This window comes from Juglans regia, chromosome 14, assembly GCF_001411555.2.
Source record: "Juglans regia cultivar Chandler chromosome 14, Walnut 2.0, whole genome shotgun sequence".
Taxonomy (NCBI): Eukaryota; Viridiplantae; Streptophyta; class Magnoliopsida; order Fagales; family Juglandaceae; genus Juglans; species Juglans regia.
Genome location: NC_049914.1, coordinates 7,523,039 through 7,539,560, shown reverse-complemented (window position 1 = coordinate 7,539,560; position 16,522 = coordinate 7,523,039). Strand labels below are relative to the sequence as shown.

The 16,522-nt window shown below is 35.1% G+C and overlaps 1 pseudogene; it reads right to left on the bottom strand.

The window, feature by feature from the left end:
• Window positions 1-3,392: 3,392 nt before the first annotated feature.
• On the bottom strand, window positions 3,393-16,315 carry LOC109007645 (annotated as a pseudogene).
• Between the last annotated feature and the right edge of the window lie 207 nt (window positions 16,316-16,522).

Here is a 16,522-nt window from a genome sequence, read left to right as displayed (position 1 = left end):
ATATTGAGTCCATTTCATCATTTATTGCCTCTTTCCAAAATGAAACATCTCTAGAAGTCATAGCTTCTTTAAATGTTTTTGGATCTTCTTCTATATTTAATAGAATGGGTATCTTATTTAAAACATCATCTCTATTTCCTTCCAAAAGGAAAACAATAGCCTGAGATGACACAAAATCTGGATCCAAGTTTTTCTCTTTTCTAACTCTTTGACTTCTTCTCGGTTCAGTCAATGTGTCAGGAATTACACAATTCCTTTTCCGACTCAAGTTAGATTCTAGTGTTTGAGTAGGATCTGATACTGCTTTAGAATCATTATAGAATTTATCTTCAATAAATTCCACATCCTTTGATTCTACTATAACGTTAGAATTCAAATCCAAAAGTCTATATGCTTTTGAATTCTCAACATATCCTACAAAAACACTCTTGATTGCCCTTGGACCTAATTTTGTTCTTTTTGGGTCCGGAACTCTATAAAAGGCTAAACAGCCCCATACCCTTAGGTATTCCAGATTTGGTTTCCTACCTTTCCACAATTCATATGGTGAAATTTTGAATTTCATAGAAAGTATTCTATTATGCAAATAACATGCCGTGAGCAATGCTTCTCCCCATAAATTTAAAGACAATTTTGCATTCAAAATCATAGCATTTACCATATCAACTAGTGTCCTATTTTTTCTTTCCGCTAAACCATTTTGTTGTGGGGTATAGGGTGCACTAGTTTGATGTATTATGCCATTCTCCTCGCAGTACAAAGAAAATTCAGTAGGAAAATATTCACCGCCTCTGTCACTGCGAAGAATCTTAATTTTCTTTTCCTTTTGATTTTCAACAACAGACTTATAAGATTTAAACATATTGAAGGCTTCGTCCTTACTTTTCAATAAATATACATATGTATATCTTGAGAAATCATCAATAAAAGTAATAAAATATCTATTGCCTCCTCTAGTTAAAATACCATTTAATTCACAAATATCAGAATGCACAAGTTCTAATAATTGTGTATTTCTGTCTGTTTTAGGAAAAGGTTTCTTTGTCATTTTTGCTTGAATGCAAATTTCACATTTAGCATCATGTCCATAATTATATGGAATTAAACTATGTTTAGACATAAACTTTAAGGATTTAAAGTTCAAATGTGCTAAACGATTATGCCACAAAGTAGAAGACTCAACAATATAAGCAGAATCAGAACTTATTTTATTAATACTTAGTTTATACATTCCATCACAAGAGTACCCTTTTCCAACAAACACTCCCCCTTTGGAAAGAATTACATTATCAGACTCGATTACGGTCTTGACACCCTTCTTACAAAGCAAATTTGCTGATACAAGATTTTTCTTTATTTCTGGGACATGAAGAACATTAACAAGAATAAGTTTCTTCCCAGAAGTGAACTGAATTTCCACAGTTCCTTTTCCCACAACTTTTGCAGAGTTGTGATTTCCCATTAGTACTACATGTCCATCTGCTGCATCTTCATAATTTTTGAATTGAGATCTCTGATTGCAAACATGAACGGTAGCGCCTGAATCATACCACCAATCAGAAGACTCAGTTGTTGTAGCCATATTTAACTCTGTAATCATACTAATGTGCATTTCAGAGACCATGGCCACAATTTCTGAAGTCTCCTTTTCGATCAGATTTGCACTATTGGGATTGCCATTTTCTTTCTTGTATTTCTTCTTGTACCTGCATTCACGCTTAAAGTGTCCCTTCTTTCCGCAATTGTAACAAGTTTTTATTTTCTTGGACTTGTCACCATTGTTAGAAAAGTCATTAAATTTTCTCTTATTTCCTCCAAAATTACCTTGAAACTTATTTTTCTCATCAACAAAGTTCACTTTAGAGCCATTTTGAGAAAATAATTTCTTATCACGAATTCGAGTTTCCTCTTCAATTCGTAAATGTTTTTGAATTTGCTCTATAGTGAAATCTTCTGTTGTGTGCATAAGTTTCTTTCTATAATTATTCCAACTTGGAGGAAGTTTGGCAATAATAGCCCCGACTTGCAAAGGTTCAGAAACTTCAACATTAAGATCTCGAAGTTTATTCACCAAAACTTGCAATTCATGGACTTGATCCATCAACGAAGTATTATCATTCATTGTAAATTCAAAATATTTCATAATAAGGAATTTATCCGTACCTTGCTTTTCGGTTCTATATTTTAATTCCAATGCATCCCAAATCTCTTTTGGTGACTTGATTGATGTAAACAAGTCGTAGAGACGATCGGAAAGTGTATTTAGAATGTGTCCTCTACATACCACTTCATCTTCTTCACGCTTCTTGTGTTCTGCCTTGATTTGATCATTATCGTCAGGTTTGGGTTCTGGAAGTACTGGCAAGTTCGAATCCAAAACATACGCAATCTTCAATGTAGTAAGAATGAACATCAACTTGTCTTTCCAGCGATTAAAATTTGTTCCATCAAACCTATCTAGTTTGACAAAGTCTTGATTCATCATCTTGAAAGTCGTCATATCAGATTCTGATCCCATTGCGATTATCACCTTAAAATTGTTAAAGAATATTTGTGCGGATACAGTAATCTGAAAAATAAATGCGACTTTGAGGCGTGTTGATCACTATCTTTAAGGTGATAATTGCCCCCACTCGAAAGAGTTTGCTACCGGGTTACAAGCAATTCACCTCCAGGATACAACAAAGTCACCAACTGCAGATAGCAATTCTGAAGTTTTTCCTTCGGAGTTTCTCTACAAAATTGTGCAAGTGACTGAAAATATGAGAGAATGGAATGATTGAAATTCGTGGGTCTCATCCCCTATTTATAGAGAATGAAGTGACACCATGTGAAAGATCACAACTCTTAACTTGTGACTTTTCAACTGGCAGTTACTGGTTTAAAGGTCATATTGTTTCACTTAAAGACCAAAGGGGTATGCCTGGTCAAGTGGTTGGACACCTCCCTTCTCCAAGGGAGGTCACTGGTTCGAAACCCACCTTCACCATTTCTGATGAATATATTTTGAAGCATTGCACCCATCCAAATGAGTCTTCAAACGGGCCGGTTCGGCCCATGCATTGTGCCTCTTCCCATGCCAAGCATTGTGTTTGTTTGGCCCAAGCATAGTGTCTCTTCAGCCCATGCGTGACCTCTCTTTGGACCAAGCATTGTGTTTCTTCGGGCCTGGCCCACGCGCCCCTTAGGCTAATTCCATGCCTTGTTAAAATTAAACAAACAAAGTGTAGCTATGGTGGTTTGAACTCATACCCTTTCATAAGAAACAACACACCCTTACCATTGAACCAATGCATCTCTTAGAGATAATGGTTCACTAAAATAAATAATAACCCACATTCAATAAATTCACATATTTAATATCACAATCTATAATAAATATAACAATGCATGGGCCACATGCACAGTTTACAAGGCAACAACAAGAAACCGGTTGAAATGGGACTGTGGCAGGATACAACAAAAACATGGAGATGGAGTACAGACAACTTTCATACCAGTGGAAAATCTGTTCATAGATCAGCTGTCTCTGCGTAAGTTGTTTTGAGGAACTAATCAGTTTGGAGATTTCTCCTTACTGTATGCCAAACCAAAGCCCAGGGGAAATGAAGGATCATATGAAATGACTCCAACATGCAAAGGCAGTTGTTCAACTTGTTTAAACCATGTTAGTGGTAGTCGGCCTATGAAGTCATGATCCCCAAAGACAACATCAGCAATACCTCCGGCTTCACTTCCAGGCAGCCAAGCAACACTTAGAGCATCTATCTTTTCCAAAAGCCCTGGCTCCAAAACTAAGGGTCTTCCAGATACTAAAATCACCAATGTGGGGATGTTGTCAGCGACTGCACTCACTATGTCGTCTCCAAACAAGGGGATTTCGAGCTCTGAATTATCACCAGGTGTCTCTGCATAGGCTTCTTCACCAACAGCTACAATGGCAAAAGATATGTCCCGACGTGCTAAAGTGTCTGCTGATGGATATTGCTCATAAATTACCTCCGTTTCATCTCCCACTTCTTCTTTGATGGAATCCAAGATGGTTGTGCCTAAAGTGCAACGACATTTTGAGTGCCAATTTGCATCTAAGGCATTATGTTCAAAAAAGAATAAAAAAATAAAATCTTCTGATGGGAAAATTGTGGTCCATAGATGCCATATTGAAACGTTAAAAGATCAAACCATGTTGCAACAAAAATAAGAACCTGACTGGACATAGCAAAAATACTGTTTTTCTTTCTATGTTTATTTCTTTTGAGAGTGGGATGGTGGGATAGATGTGAACCTAGGCATGCTTATGGAAAAACATATTGCATGATACATTTGACCACCAAAGAAAGTTGTGTGATCATATATCACTATGGAAACAGACCGAACGGAGTAAGCCTCTTGCATATTTTAATATCTTCCAAAAATGGATTACAGTTTAGTCAAATTAACTCTGAACTAGTAGGGCTGGGATTAAGACAGATGACAACTGGCTTCGGTGATAAACTTAGATGCATATGAACAAAAACCAGTCTTACAAAGGTGAATAGAAAGAACAACAAGTAAAAATTAAAATATTAGCAAGTAGCACAATGAATGAAAAATCAGCCTTAAAAGATAAGAAATAATCATTCTTAAATGCTAAATAACATCACTTTGATAGTGAAAGTCAGCATATTGCTTGGTATTCATAAGAGTTGCTGTAACAACCCAATCCTAAGATTAGGATATAAGATAAGTTTTATGTAAAAATTTTTCATACAGCTATAAATTTATTATTTTTGTTATTATTATTATTGTATTATGATTATTATTACTATTTAAGATTTTATTGTTATTAGGATAACTACTCTCATATTTTATTGTTAGTAAGTGCACGAGTAAAATGATTAGAAAAATATGAGAGATTTAGGATTTAATAATTGAGGTTTAAAATTTTGAACTGATAGGCTCGACTAAATGATCGAAGATCTAAAATAGAAACATAGAAATAGTGTGATGGACAAGTTTGTAGGTTACTTGAGGTATTAGCAAATTCCGAGGACGGAATTTTTATAAGGAGGGCAGTTTGTAACAACCCGATCCTAAGATTAGGATATAAGATAAGTTTTATGTAAATTTTTTTCATATAGCTATAAATTTATTATTTTTGTTATTATTATTATCGTATTATGATTATTATTACTATTTAAGATTTTATTGTTATTAGGATAACTACTCTCATATTTTAAGTTCCACGTTTTCCCTCCTCTCCGCCCCGCACGTCTCCACTCCCATGCATGCACGTCTCTTTCCCTAGGGTTTTATTTTTAGGGTGTTCTCTACCACCTATTTATATATATATATATATATATATATATGTTTATACACTAGATCTTCTGCATAAAGAAAACCTCACGCCGCAGACCAAGAACCACTTCGAGCCTTGCTCAGCCCCGCTACCTGTAGTGCTGTCGACTTCGTTAGACCAAAACAGAAACTAACGTCGCATGGATTGATCAGAAGAGCATGACTCTGTTTTTCTCTCACGAAACAGAGCACCCAATATGTTGTGCCGCGAACCATCATCAACCACGGCGACTCCATGCTGCTCAGAACACGCCGATGCCACCACTAGCCACCTTGGAAGACACTGGACCATCCCCAGCCGCGAAGACACGCCGCAGCAGCCACGGACGTGAAGGCCGAAGCCTCTGTTTCGCTTCAACGGTAGCCACCTAGAGGGACGTCGAACCACCGACCAGCCACCACAGAAGCCGCCGACCAGCTCTCCCCCGTGGCACCTACTCCTTTTCCGACAGCCAACGACCGTCGCGCAGCCCATCTTCGTCGTATACCTCCTCTCGGTGAGTCCTCTGTCTCGCACGCCCCTCCCGTTGCCTCTGTTTCTCTGCAGAATGTATTAGTTGCTTTTTAGGTTTATTTCACTCAGTGCAAGTGTTTAAAAGATATTACTTTTATACCCTTTCTAATCCCTTCCCATAGTATCTTCAGTGTTTTAAGTACGATTACATTTATAGCTTTATTTTTAAGTGTATGTTAATTATGAGTATTAATATGTCATTATATTTGAAGTTGAGTTTAATGTTATTAAATGAATATATTAGTCAAATGCTCATTTTTATAAGAAAGTGTTGAAAGAATTTAAAATGTGTTTTTCAGTATATTTTGGAGCCTATTATTTTAATTAATATTCATTTATCTATTTAGTCAGATTTTAATAAAATTAGTATGTTATGAATATTTAAACAATATTAATATTTATTGGATTTCTTATAAGATTGAATAATTATGTTAAGAAAGGAAATTTATTTTAAGAATTTAAGTTCTATGACTTATTTTAAAATAGCCAAGTATTCTTCTATATCATAATATGTTATTAGTATTTAAGTAATTTAAATACTATGAATTATTTGATTTTAGTGTTAAGCAAAATATTTGTTTGACTATCTTTTAGAATTCCAAATTTAGTTAAGATATTAGTATTTATTTATTGTTTTCAGACAAATTTAGTCATAGTTATTTATTGATTATAGGTCTCAAGTTACGATGTATTATTCAAGAAGAAACGCATCGAGGTAAGTAAATTTGATCATAAATTAGGATCATCACAGTTAACTTATATGCATGTATTATTCAAGCCAGTTCTTTGATAACCATTATTTATGAACCGCTCATGTCATATACAAGCATGTCATCCAGCATAGCATACGATTATGTCATTCCGCATCACGTTTAAATTCAGAAATTATGATTTATGTATGTAATATGTCATGCATCTCATGTGTATAAGACACGTAAGCCATCTTAATTTCAAGCGTAAGATAAGTTCAGATCAGTTAATAAGATGGTCATTCAGATGCATGGTACCAATGCAGTTCAGTTTTAGGGTGGTGTGCAAGCCACGAACACAGTCGTGGTCCACCATAGTATGCTAGAATACTATCAGCAGTTCCCCTTGCTGTAGCGGGATGTGGGGCTGGTGCACAACCTTGCACACAGGGTTAAGTGTGTTAGCCAGTCAGATAAATCAGTCAGTTAGTTCAGATAAATCAGTCATACATAGCATAAGCATCAGCATGAATAGTCATGAATTTTAAGCTCAGCATGAAAGTTCTTATGAAAATCTTATGTTTATTCGTTTTCGTTGTGATAGATTTCTTACTGAGTCATCGACTCACTTTAGTTTATTTTCATGTTTTTAACCACCCAGGTGAAGATGATGATTACGAGCAGGCAGGCCAGGAGTAGAATGAGCATTTTAGTTTTAGTTCAGACTTTCTCAAATAAAACGTGTCTTTTATGACATGAATTTATTCAGTTTATTCCTTTAATGTTTTTGGAAGACAAATTTTTATTAGACAATTTATTTTAGAATAAATTACTTCAGTTTATTTTTCAATTATGAAATTAGAGAATCGCTTGCCGGGTTTATTTTCATGAAAAATACGTGACACACCTAGGCTACGGGAAGTGGGTGTTACAGTTGCATACCGATTGTAATCCTTCCACTGCCTCCATACCAAGTTTCTGTCCACCCCCCACACTGATATCCAAGATCATCAGCATGTGTACCAGCAACAAGAATTGTTTTAGCATTTTTGTCCAAAGGAAGAAAAGGTCTGTTAGGATCTTTTCCATTTTTCAGAAGGACCAAGGACTTGCGGACTGCTTCACGTGCTAGATCTCGATGCAACTGCAGGTAGCTAAAGCTTTACCTCAGCTTTGGAGAAATAAAACATAGGTTGCATGCTACAGTTGGATGTTATTGAAGCAGATGAAAATGCACAGAAAGATAAAGTTAAGGCCAAGTGAAAATAAAGAAATTTTTTCGAACCAAAATGATAAAGATGAAACTGTTATTGTATCTGATGATGGCCAACTGTGACTGTTCCGATTATATCTCTTATTGTACAAATATTATAAATATACAGAGATATGGCTTTCCTGAAGCAAGAGAGGAAACCATTTTCAATCCATTTGTTAACTAAAAGCGTTCTTTCTCTTTGTCCCCTTCCTACTCCTTACTAAAAGCATTGTAAATCATGACAATAAAATTGTAGCAACTGTTTCTATTTCTTTATCAGGATCCACTCTTTTCTGAGAACTCTAATGAGATTCACAGCCTTTATAAATCCTCCTGCCTTCACCTCTCCCTTCGCCTCTCTCTTCAATAAAGATTATCTACTCTTTCATTATGTAATTGCCAATGATCCATTCTTCTAACATAATGGTATGTCATTGTTTTTCTAATTATTTTTGTGAAATTAAGGAGTTTCAGGTGATAGTAAAGTTAAATCACTAGCTGTCTGTTTGCAGTGATCAAATTTTAGCCACAGGTTCAGGCCATTCCCACTATTTTCCCAAGGGACAATGTGGATGAATTAGAATTTGAGAGAAAGGACCTAATCAATTGCGTTTTTCAATCATTTATGGGAAAAAAAAAATAATCCACTTCCTGATGAGAACTTGTTTTCCTCTCTTCATCTATGGTTGTAATAGAGAGAAGGGCAGAATAATGATCACCTTCAAGGAGAGTAGACTAATTTAGCTTGATGGAAATAGAGAATGCTTTTGATTAAATATTTAAAAATTCTACAAACATTACCTTGCAACCAACTTTATCAAGCAAAGATCTATCTGTGAAAGGAAATTCAAAAAGACCGGCAACAAACTTCACTCTAAGAATTCGTTCAACTGCATCATCAATCCTGGTAATCGGTATCTCCCCTGATTCAACCAGAAATATCAAATCCTCCACGAATAGTTTGTATCTCAAAGGCACCATCACCTGCATAATTTTTCATTCAGGCAAAGGAAGGCAAAAACAAAGCAAGCAACCTTAGGTGAGGCTTTGGAATTGTATTTCACTCCCTACCATATCTATTCCTGCATTAACAGCAGTGGAAATGCAGTAACGATAGTTTGAGCCATGAGGTTTACTTAGTCGGTCAAGTCCTTCCCAGTCAGAAATTACAATACCCTGCAAGAGAATTTTGCCCAAAAATTTATCCAGATGCGGAAAAACTGTAATTTTAGCCAAAAATGCAGTTTGATTACTGTAAATATTATATCTCTAATAGCTCCCCCACCCTTTTTTTCAATTAAGAAAATGAAAAAGAGAGAGAGAAAAAAAAGAAGAAAATCAGAATGAGAGTTTTCATCAACTAATCAAGATGAAAAATTAGAGACTAAAGAGATAGCAAATAATCAGCCAAAATTTGCAAAAACTATTTCGCCAGCAGAATACCCATACACCCAATTATAATACTGTGAATTGACAAAAGAAAGAAAATAGATTTGCTTCAGAATATGAGTATTTTTACCTTAAAACCTAGCTTATCTTTTAATATTTCTGTAAGGAGAAAGCGATGGGCATGAAGTTTGTGCCCATTCCAGCTAGTAAAGGATGCCATAACAGTGGAAACTCCCTGAGAAATGCAGTCCAGATAAGGTGCCATATGGATCCTCTCGAGGTCCTCATATGATGATATGGTATCTCCCTCATTTATTTCCCTGTCCGTACCCCCATCTCTGACAAAATGCTTTGCGCAAGCAATAACATTGTTTCTGGAATCAAAAGTGGACTTATGAGAGAGTCGAATGAATGGCTGTTAATGGAGGAACTCACAATCAAGCTATATCTACATTATGAATGGAAAACACAAAACAAGGTAAGTAAAAAAGCTTGAGATTGTCAAGAGGTATGTTAGTTGTATAACCATCTAAGATCAGAAGATATGAAAGCAGGACAGCATAATTTTGGATAGACAGTGGAGTATACCAAGAGAGGAAAAAGAAGAAGGAAAAAGTATTTCCAGATTCCAAGTAAATCTCAAACAAGTTTTAATGGCTTTTTCTCTACCTCCCAGCCACAAAAGGGTAGCCTTTTGGGTGTTCACGGGGTGGCTGGCCCTGCAAACCTGTGACAATGGAAGTCATATTTCTAACAATTTCAGTGTCTTCACTGTAACTCTTGTAGCTTCTCCTGTTAGACTTAAATAAGATTTTCTAATGCGGAATAACACTTTATAAATGAGAATTGAAGGGTTTAACGCCAAGAAATCTTACCTCCAGCCATTGATGCAATTCACTGAAAAAGTTGCGTTTCTCACTGTGTTTGGCTCTTCCAAACTCTTCTCTACTCTATTTAAATGGTGTATTACCGAAGGGAATTGAGGGAGTGAGTTTGGGGACGAAACACATGTATTTATAGCCGAAATCCCCATCAAATTTCGATGTTTACGTGTCCCAGGTGATCCTATTTTCATGGGATCAGTTTAAATTGATGGAGGAGTGTTGGACCACTTAAAGGACTCTTAAGATGATAGACTCCCACTCATGAACGTCTTCATGAGCAAGAATCGGTCAATATATTTAAATGTATGAGAATCAGTTTTAGTCTTGAAACTAAAAGGTCTTTTCCAACTTTAAAACAAAACCATTAGATAAAATTAAATAGCAAGTTCCAACAACTTCCACATGCGAGCCCATCTTATTTCCTGATAAGATGCTTCGCTCACTTCCCACTGGTTTCCTTAGGTTTTGCAAACCCTGCAAGGAATTCGAAATGTGGATTGTTTGATCCAGAATCAATCCACCATGTGTTAATATTGACATTAACCATTTTAGATTCATAACAAACAAGTGAGGTCGAATTACCTTTGTCTGCAAGCCATTTCTGGAATTTGACGCATTCTTTCTTCATGTGTCCATTCTTTTTACAGAAGAAATACTTGAAATCTTTCTTAATACCACATTAGGGAGGTATTTTGTCTTTTCCCTTCAGTTTGGCTTGATATTTGCCATTTCCATGCGTTGCCAGCATTGCACTTTCACCCTGTTCCATCATCAGTCTCCCTTCCTCTTGAACACACATGGTCATGAGTTCATTAATTGACCATTTATCCTTATGTGTGTTGTAAGAGATTTTGAAGGGTCCATATTGATGCGGGAGTGTGTTCAGGATGTAGTGCACTAGGAAGGACTCCGACATTTCAACCTCGAGTTTCTTCAATTGAGCCACATTGTCCCTCATTTGCATGATGTGCTCACACACACCTTTTACACTGGTGAGTCTTAGGGATGAGAACTTCATAATTAGGGTGCTTGCTAGTGCCTTGTCTGAAGTGACAAATTGTTCATCAATGGCTTTTAGCAAGTCTTGGACCTTTTCATGCTGATCGACAGAACCACGAATACTAACTGATATTCTAGTCTTAATGAACATCATGCTTAGGCGATTAGATCGCTCCCATTGCTCATAAAGTGCGATGTCTGCTGCATTACTGGTATCAGTTACAGCTGGTGGTTCGTCTTTCCTAATAGCATAATCTATGTCCATCCACCCTAAATGAAGAAGAATTCTCTCCTTCCAGACCTTATAGTTATCTCCCTTAAGTTCAGGGATATCATAACGAATATCAGAGAAATTTGTAGGTTGTGTAACTGCATATAGATTACATGTTTACGTTAAAATTGAGGCCTAAATAAATATTCATGTTTTACCAATGTAAATCATGCCTAAAAATTGAATCTAATGACATAAAATTGCCTGTGGACTAAATTTTTAATACCAGTAGATCCAATTAATCCATATGATAGAATTTTATCAATATAATTACTTAATTCATAATTCTAAAGGGTATATTATGATCTTGATGTGTATTCTATCTTAAACTTTTATGATAAAACTATCAAATTATTTACTTCATTCATAATTCCTGCGGGTAATTTATGAATAATTTGATATTTTATCCTAATTAATAATATAAATATAATAAAAATTCCTGTGGGATAAAATTTATTATATTCATGTATAATTAATTACAATTAATGTCTAATATTTCTTATGTGATCCTAATCAATCATTATACTTTTACTTAATTAAAGATGCTGTGACTATTCTCTAATTAACATAAAACTATATGGATCACTAGATATTTAAATTGCATAAGACTAGCTTAATATTGTGAATTACATAATTTTAACTAATACTCACATGTTATAACTATGCACAAAAGATTCATAATATAAGCATAAATATTGCACTATCTAGATTATAATATTATGTATAACATTTAATCTCATGCTCTAAACTATATACTCATCAAAAATTGCATGTAAAAAGTAAAAAATTAATCAATTCATGCAAACTAAATATGAGCATAATAAACAAATATCCATATTGCATATAATTAAAAATAAAAAATAAAAAATTATAAGCACAAAGGGCATAGACCCAAAAACCCACTATTCAAGCCATTTAAAAATGGGAAAAAAAAAATTCCTTCTTTTATTTTATTTTATTTTATTTATACACTGCACCATATAAACGACATGTCGTTTTTCTAGAAGGAAAAAAATGACGTGTCGTTTTGCCCATTTCTTAAAACAGAGACAGCCTCTAAACGACATGTCGTTTTACTGAAACTTAAAACGACATGTCGTTTATCTTCATGCTTGATAAAAGACTACCGAATAAAACTACATGTCGTTTTCATCAATTGAAAAACGACGTGTCGTTTTTGTCATTACACTTGAACGGGCTCCGAAACAAAACGACATATCGTTTTCATTAAATTGAAAACGACGTGTCGTTTAGTAGTATACGGGAATAAGCATCCTTATGCTAAACGACATGTCGTTTTCATCAAATTGAAAATGACCTATCGTTTAGCAGTACCGAATGAAATAATGTGCTGCTGAAAACGACATGTCGTTTTCAACAAGCTTGAAAACGACATGTCGTTCGCGTCGTCTTCTACCTCCACACACAGCGCGATTTTTGCATTTCACAGTGATTTTCACATCAAAAATCATGTTTTTAATCACAGAAAGCTTAGAAAAAAATATTTCTTTATGATTTCTAAACTTCTTTCAAATAAAAAACGTCCAAAAATCAAAACCCAAAAAAAAAAAAATTTCAAATTTCGGCCAAAAACAGAGGAACTGCGATTTTTTAATTTAAACATCAAGACAGAGGTTTTTAAAGCTCTGATACCAACTGTTAGACTTAAATAAAATTCTCTAATGCGGAATAATACCTTTATAAATGAGAATTGAAGGGTTTAATGCCAAGAAATCTTACCTCCAGCCATTGATGCAATTCATTGAAAAAGTTACGTTTCTCACTGTGTTTGGCTCTTTCAAACTCTTCTCTACTCTATTTAGATGGTGTATTACCGAAGGGAATTGAGTGAGTGAGTTTGGGGACCAAACACATGTATTTATAGCCAAAATCCCCATCAAATTTCAGTGTTTACGTGTCCCACGTGATCCTATTTTTATGGGATCAGTTTAAATTGATGGAGGAGTGTTGGACCACTTAAAGGACTCTTAAGATGATAGACTCCCACTCATGAACGTCTTCATGAGCAAGAATCGGTCAACATCTCCCCCATCAGGGATCTCTACATACCTGTCAGAACCCCCATGTACAAATATTATCGAGAGGTCTAGCACATCATCCTTGATTGTGATTTATATAGCGATCTTCTCAGAATTCAAAAAACTCTGTTGATTTATTTATAATGCAAGAATTAACTAAATTCTCGAAATAGCAACCATTTTATGAAAAATAAGTCTCCAGAAAAAAGTTAAATGTATAATACTTACAGCCACACAAGGAGCAAAAGTATAGTGAATGCCGCTTGCCCTAACTTCAATGGTCGTTGCTTCCCCAATCCTTCGAGCCAAATCAGCATCCCTGTCGCAAGTTCAAAAATACCAGTGGTTCTGAAGCTACACCACTAAAAACCTTCCATTTCGGTCCATCATTTTTGCCGAACCGGACTGTTTGGTCGGCCCATTCGGTTTATAAATATATTTTTTTTTATAGAAAATTAATACAAAAATTAATTAAATTAATAAAATTTAAATTAAATTATCTCTTTAACATTTTATATATGATTAATAAATATTAAATAATTCCATTATATATATGGTTAATAGTGATCTCTTGGATGAAAATTATACAATTATTATATAAAATAATATATATTATATATAATATTTAAAATATCTATATATACACACATTCGGCTGGTTTCGGTCTGGCCCGATCCAAAAAAACTATACCCCAAGACAGACCAATAAAACTATCGATTCGAACTGATCAATTTTTCCAATCCACACCAGTAGTCTTACAACCCTAAGAAGAACACAAAATACAAAAAGGATTGCTGTAATGGTTCTTTGTCAGTCAGCGTCCCTAGAAAATAAATCATGTGCAACCAGTTAAAGCCAAAATACAAATATTAAATCCACCTCTTTTCTTTAGTTTAAATTTTTTTAATAAATGGTACAAATATCATACAGTATCAAAACAAAAATTCTGAATTCGAATTCTAATACTACACTCTACTCCATTAAATTTAATATTCCACACGTCAATCCATTTATAAAAGAGTCTCGATCACAATTGAGGAGATCAAGTATAAAAACAAAATATAAATGGTTAAATCAACTACTAAAAAATGAAAAAACAAATAGGGTTGTTATCGAGCCGAGCCGAGCCCATTTTTCGCTTGCCAAGCTCGGCTCGACTCAAAATATTAGAGCTCGAGCTCGAGTCCAAGCTCAAGATTTTTTTTTTTTTTTATTCTTTGTTCGAGCTCGACTCGCTAAGCTAAACACTTAACTCGAGCTCAAGCTCGTTCCACAAACGAGTTCAAGTCGAGCCGAGCTCGAGCTCGAATTCGAATTGTAGATTTTTTTTATTTTTTGAATAAGATTTAATAATTAATAAATTAAAAAAATAAAAAATCTAATATTAAATTTATACAACTAACAAGTAGAATCTCTGTTGAATTATAAAATTTTATAAAATTTATAAATAATTAATATATAACTAGTTGATATTTATCTAAAATAACAATATATTATATGCTTACATATATTATTAGTACATACACTTAATATGATAGCATATATCTATTTCATATATTGTTCCCACATACTAGTATATTAAATTATTAAGTTTTATCGACTAATGATTATATAAATTATAAAATATACTTATGAAGTATATTCACTATATAGACATAAGTAATTAGATTACTTATTTATATTTTATTATAAAAGTAGTTTGCTTATATTATTAGTTACTACATATATGTGTATATATACATAGGTATATGTATATATTTATTAATATATGACTGAGTTTTAATCGAGTCGAGCTAACGAGTCGACTCGAGCATAAACGAGCGAGCTTTAACGAGCCTTAGCCGATTCGAGTCGAATTTTATCGGGTATGTGTCATTTACAATTTGAGCGAGTATCTGCTTACACGAGCGATCTTTCTTTTCACAAGTCGAGTTCGATTCAAATTTAACCGAGCGAGTACCGAGCAGGCTATCGAATAGACTGATTCATTTATAGCCTTATAAACGAAGGACATTGGTTGATTGCTCCTGCCCTTCACCCGTTTGCTTCATTCTATTATTTTTTCCTATAGTTTCACATGAACTGAACAGAGAGTCCGGGAATATTGATACTGATGCGATAACGGAGTCCATGATTTTTCCGTGAATGATGGTGATTTAAGTGCCATTTCTAAAAAGCTAGACTTTTAGATTATCAGTTTTTTCTTTCTTTATGCATGTTTTAACTTCGTCGAGAAGTGAGTAATTATGTAAGAAACCAACCCTGGAAGGCAGGGACTCAGTCTAACATGACCAACCTGGTAGCTCCGAGGCCAACATTGTGAGGAAATATAGTGGCACCATAGACATTATTGTTCCCATGAACAGCATCAATACCGTATATTAGAGGTATCCCGAGTCGTGACTCCAGCGCAGACTTCTGAATCCCATCAACCATATCAGCCCAATCCGACGACACTGCTTTCGCAAAGGGTCCAGACGCAGCAGCACTCAGTATACTCTCTACAAAGAGTGTCCGCCAATTGCAGGGAAAATTTTATAACTGAAACACGCGCACGCGCATACATAAATATGTAATCTACGTAGCTAAAACCGAACGCGAACTTCTATATGTTAGTTGCTTCAGAAGTTCATTTTCAATGGAGTCCAAATGACTCTTCAGTTTACTAGAGAGAGAGAGAGAGAGAGAGAGAGAGGGAAGCACCGATGGAGAGGTCTTTGATCGCGTCGGGGGTGGCGACACGGCGCTCAATCTGGGTCATCTGACCGACCTTCTCTTGCAATGTCATTCGAGAAAGTAGGTCTTTGATACGAGCCTCTACGGGTGCTCTGGGGTCTCTGTAAACGCAATCCATGCCCTCTACTTTGCTCATTTCCGATGATTCAGCCTCGCCAGTGAGCTCGTACTTTAGAGGACTTATGGATGGTGGCGTCGGAGATGTCTGTGTCCTTGTACTTAGCGAGAAAGACAGGTAGGTAGTTAATGGTGGTTGGGACCTGCTATCCCGCTGTCATGGCGCAGGCAGGCTTACCTGTCCTTCTTGCTCTTCCTAAAATTATAATTTTTGTTTTCTTGTGCCAAGCAAAAAAAAAAAAAAAAAAGAAGTGCTCTTGTTAGGTAATTAAAAGTCAAATCTAACTTTCTC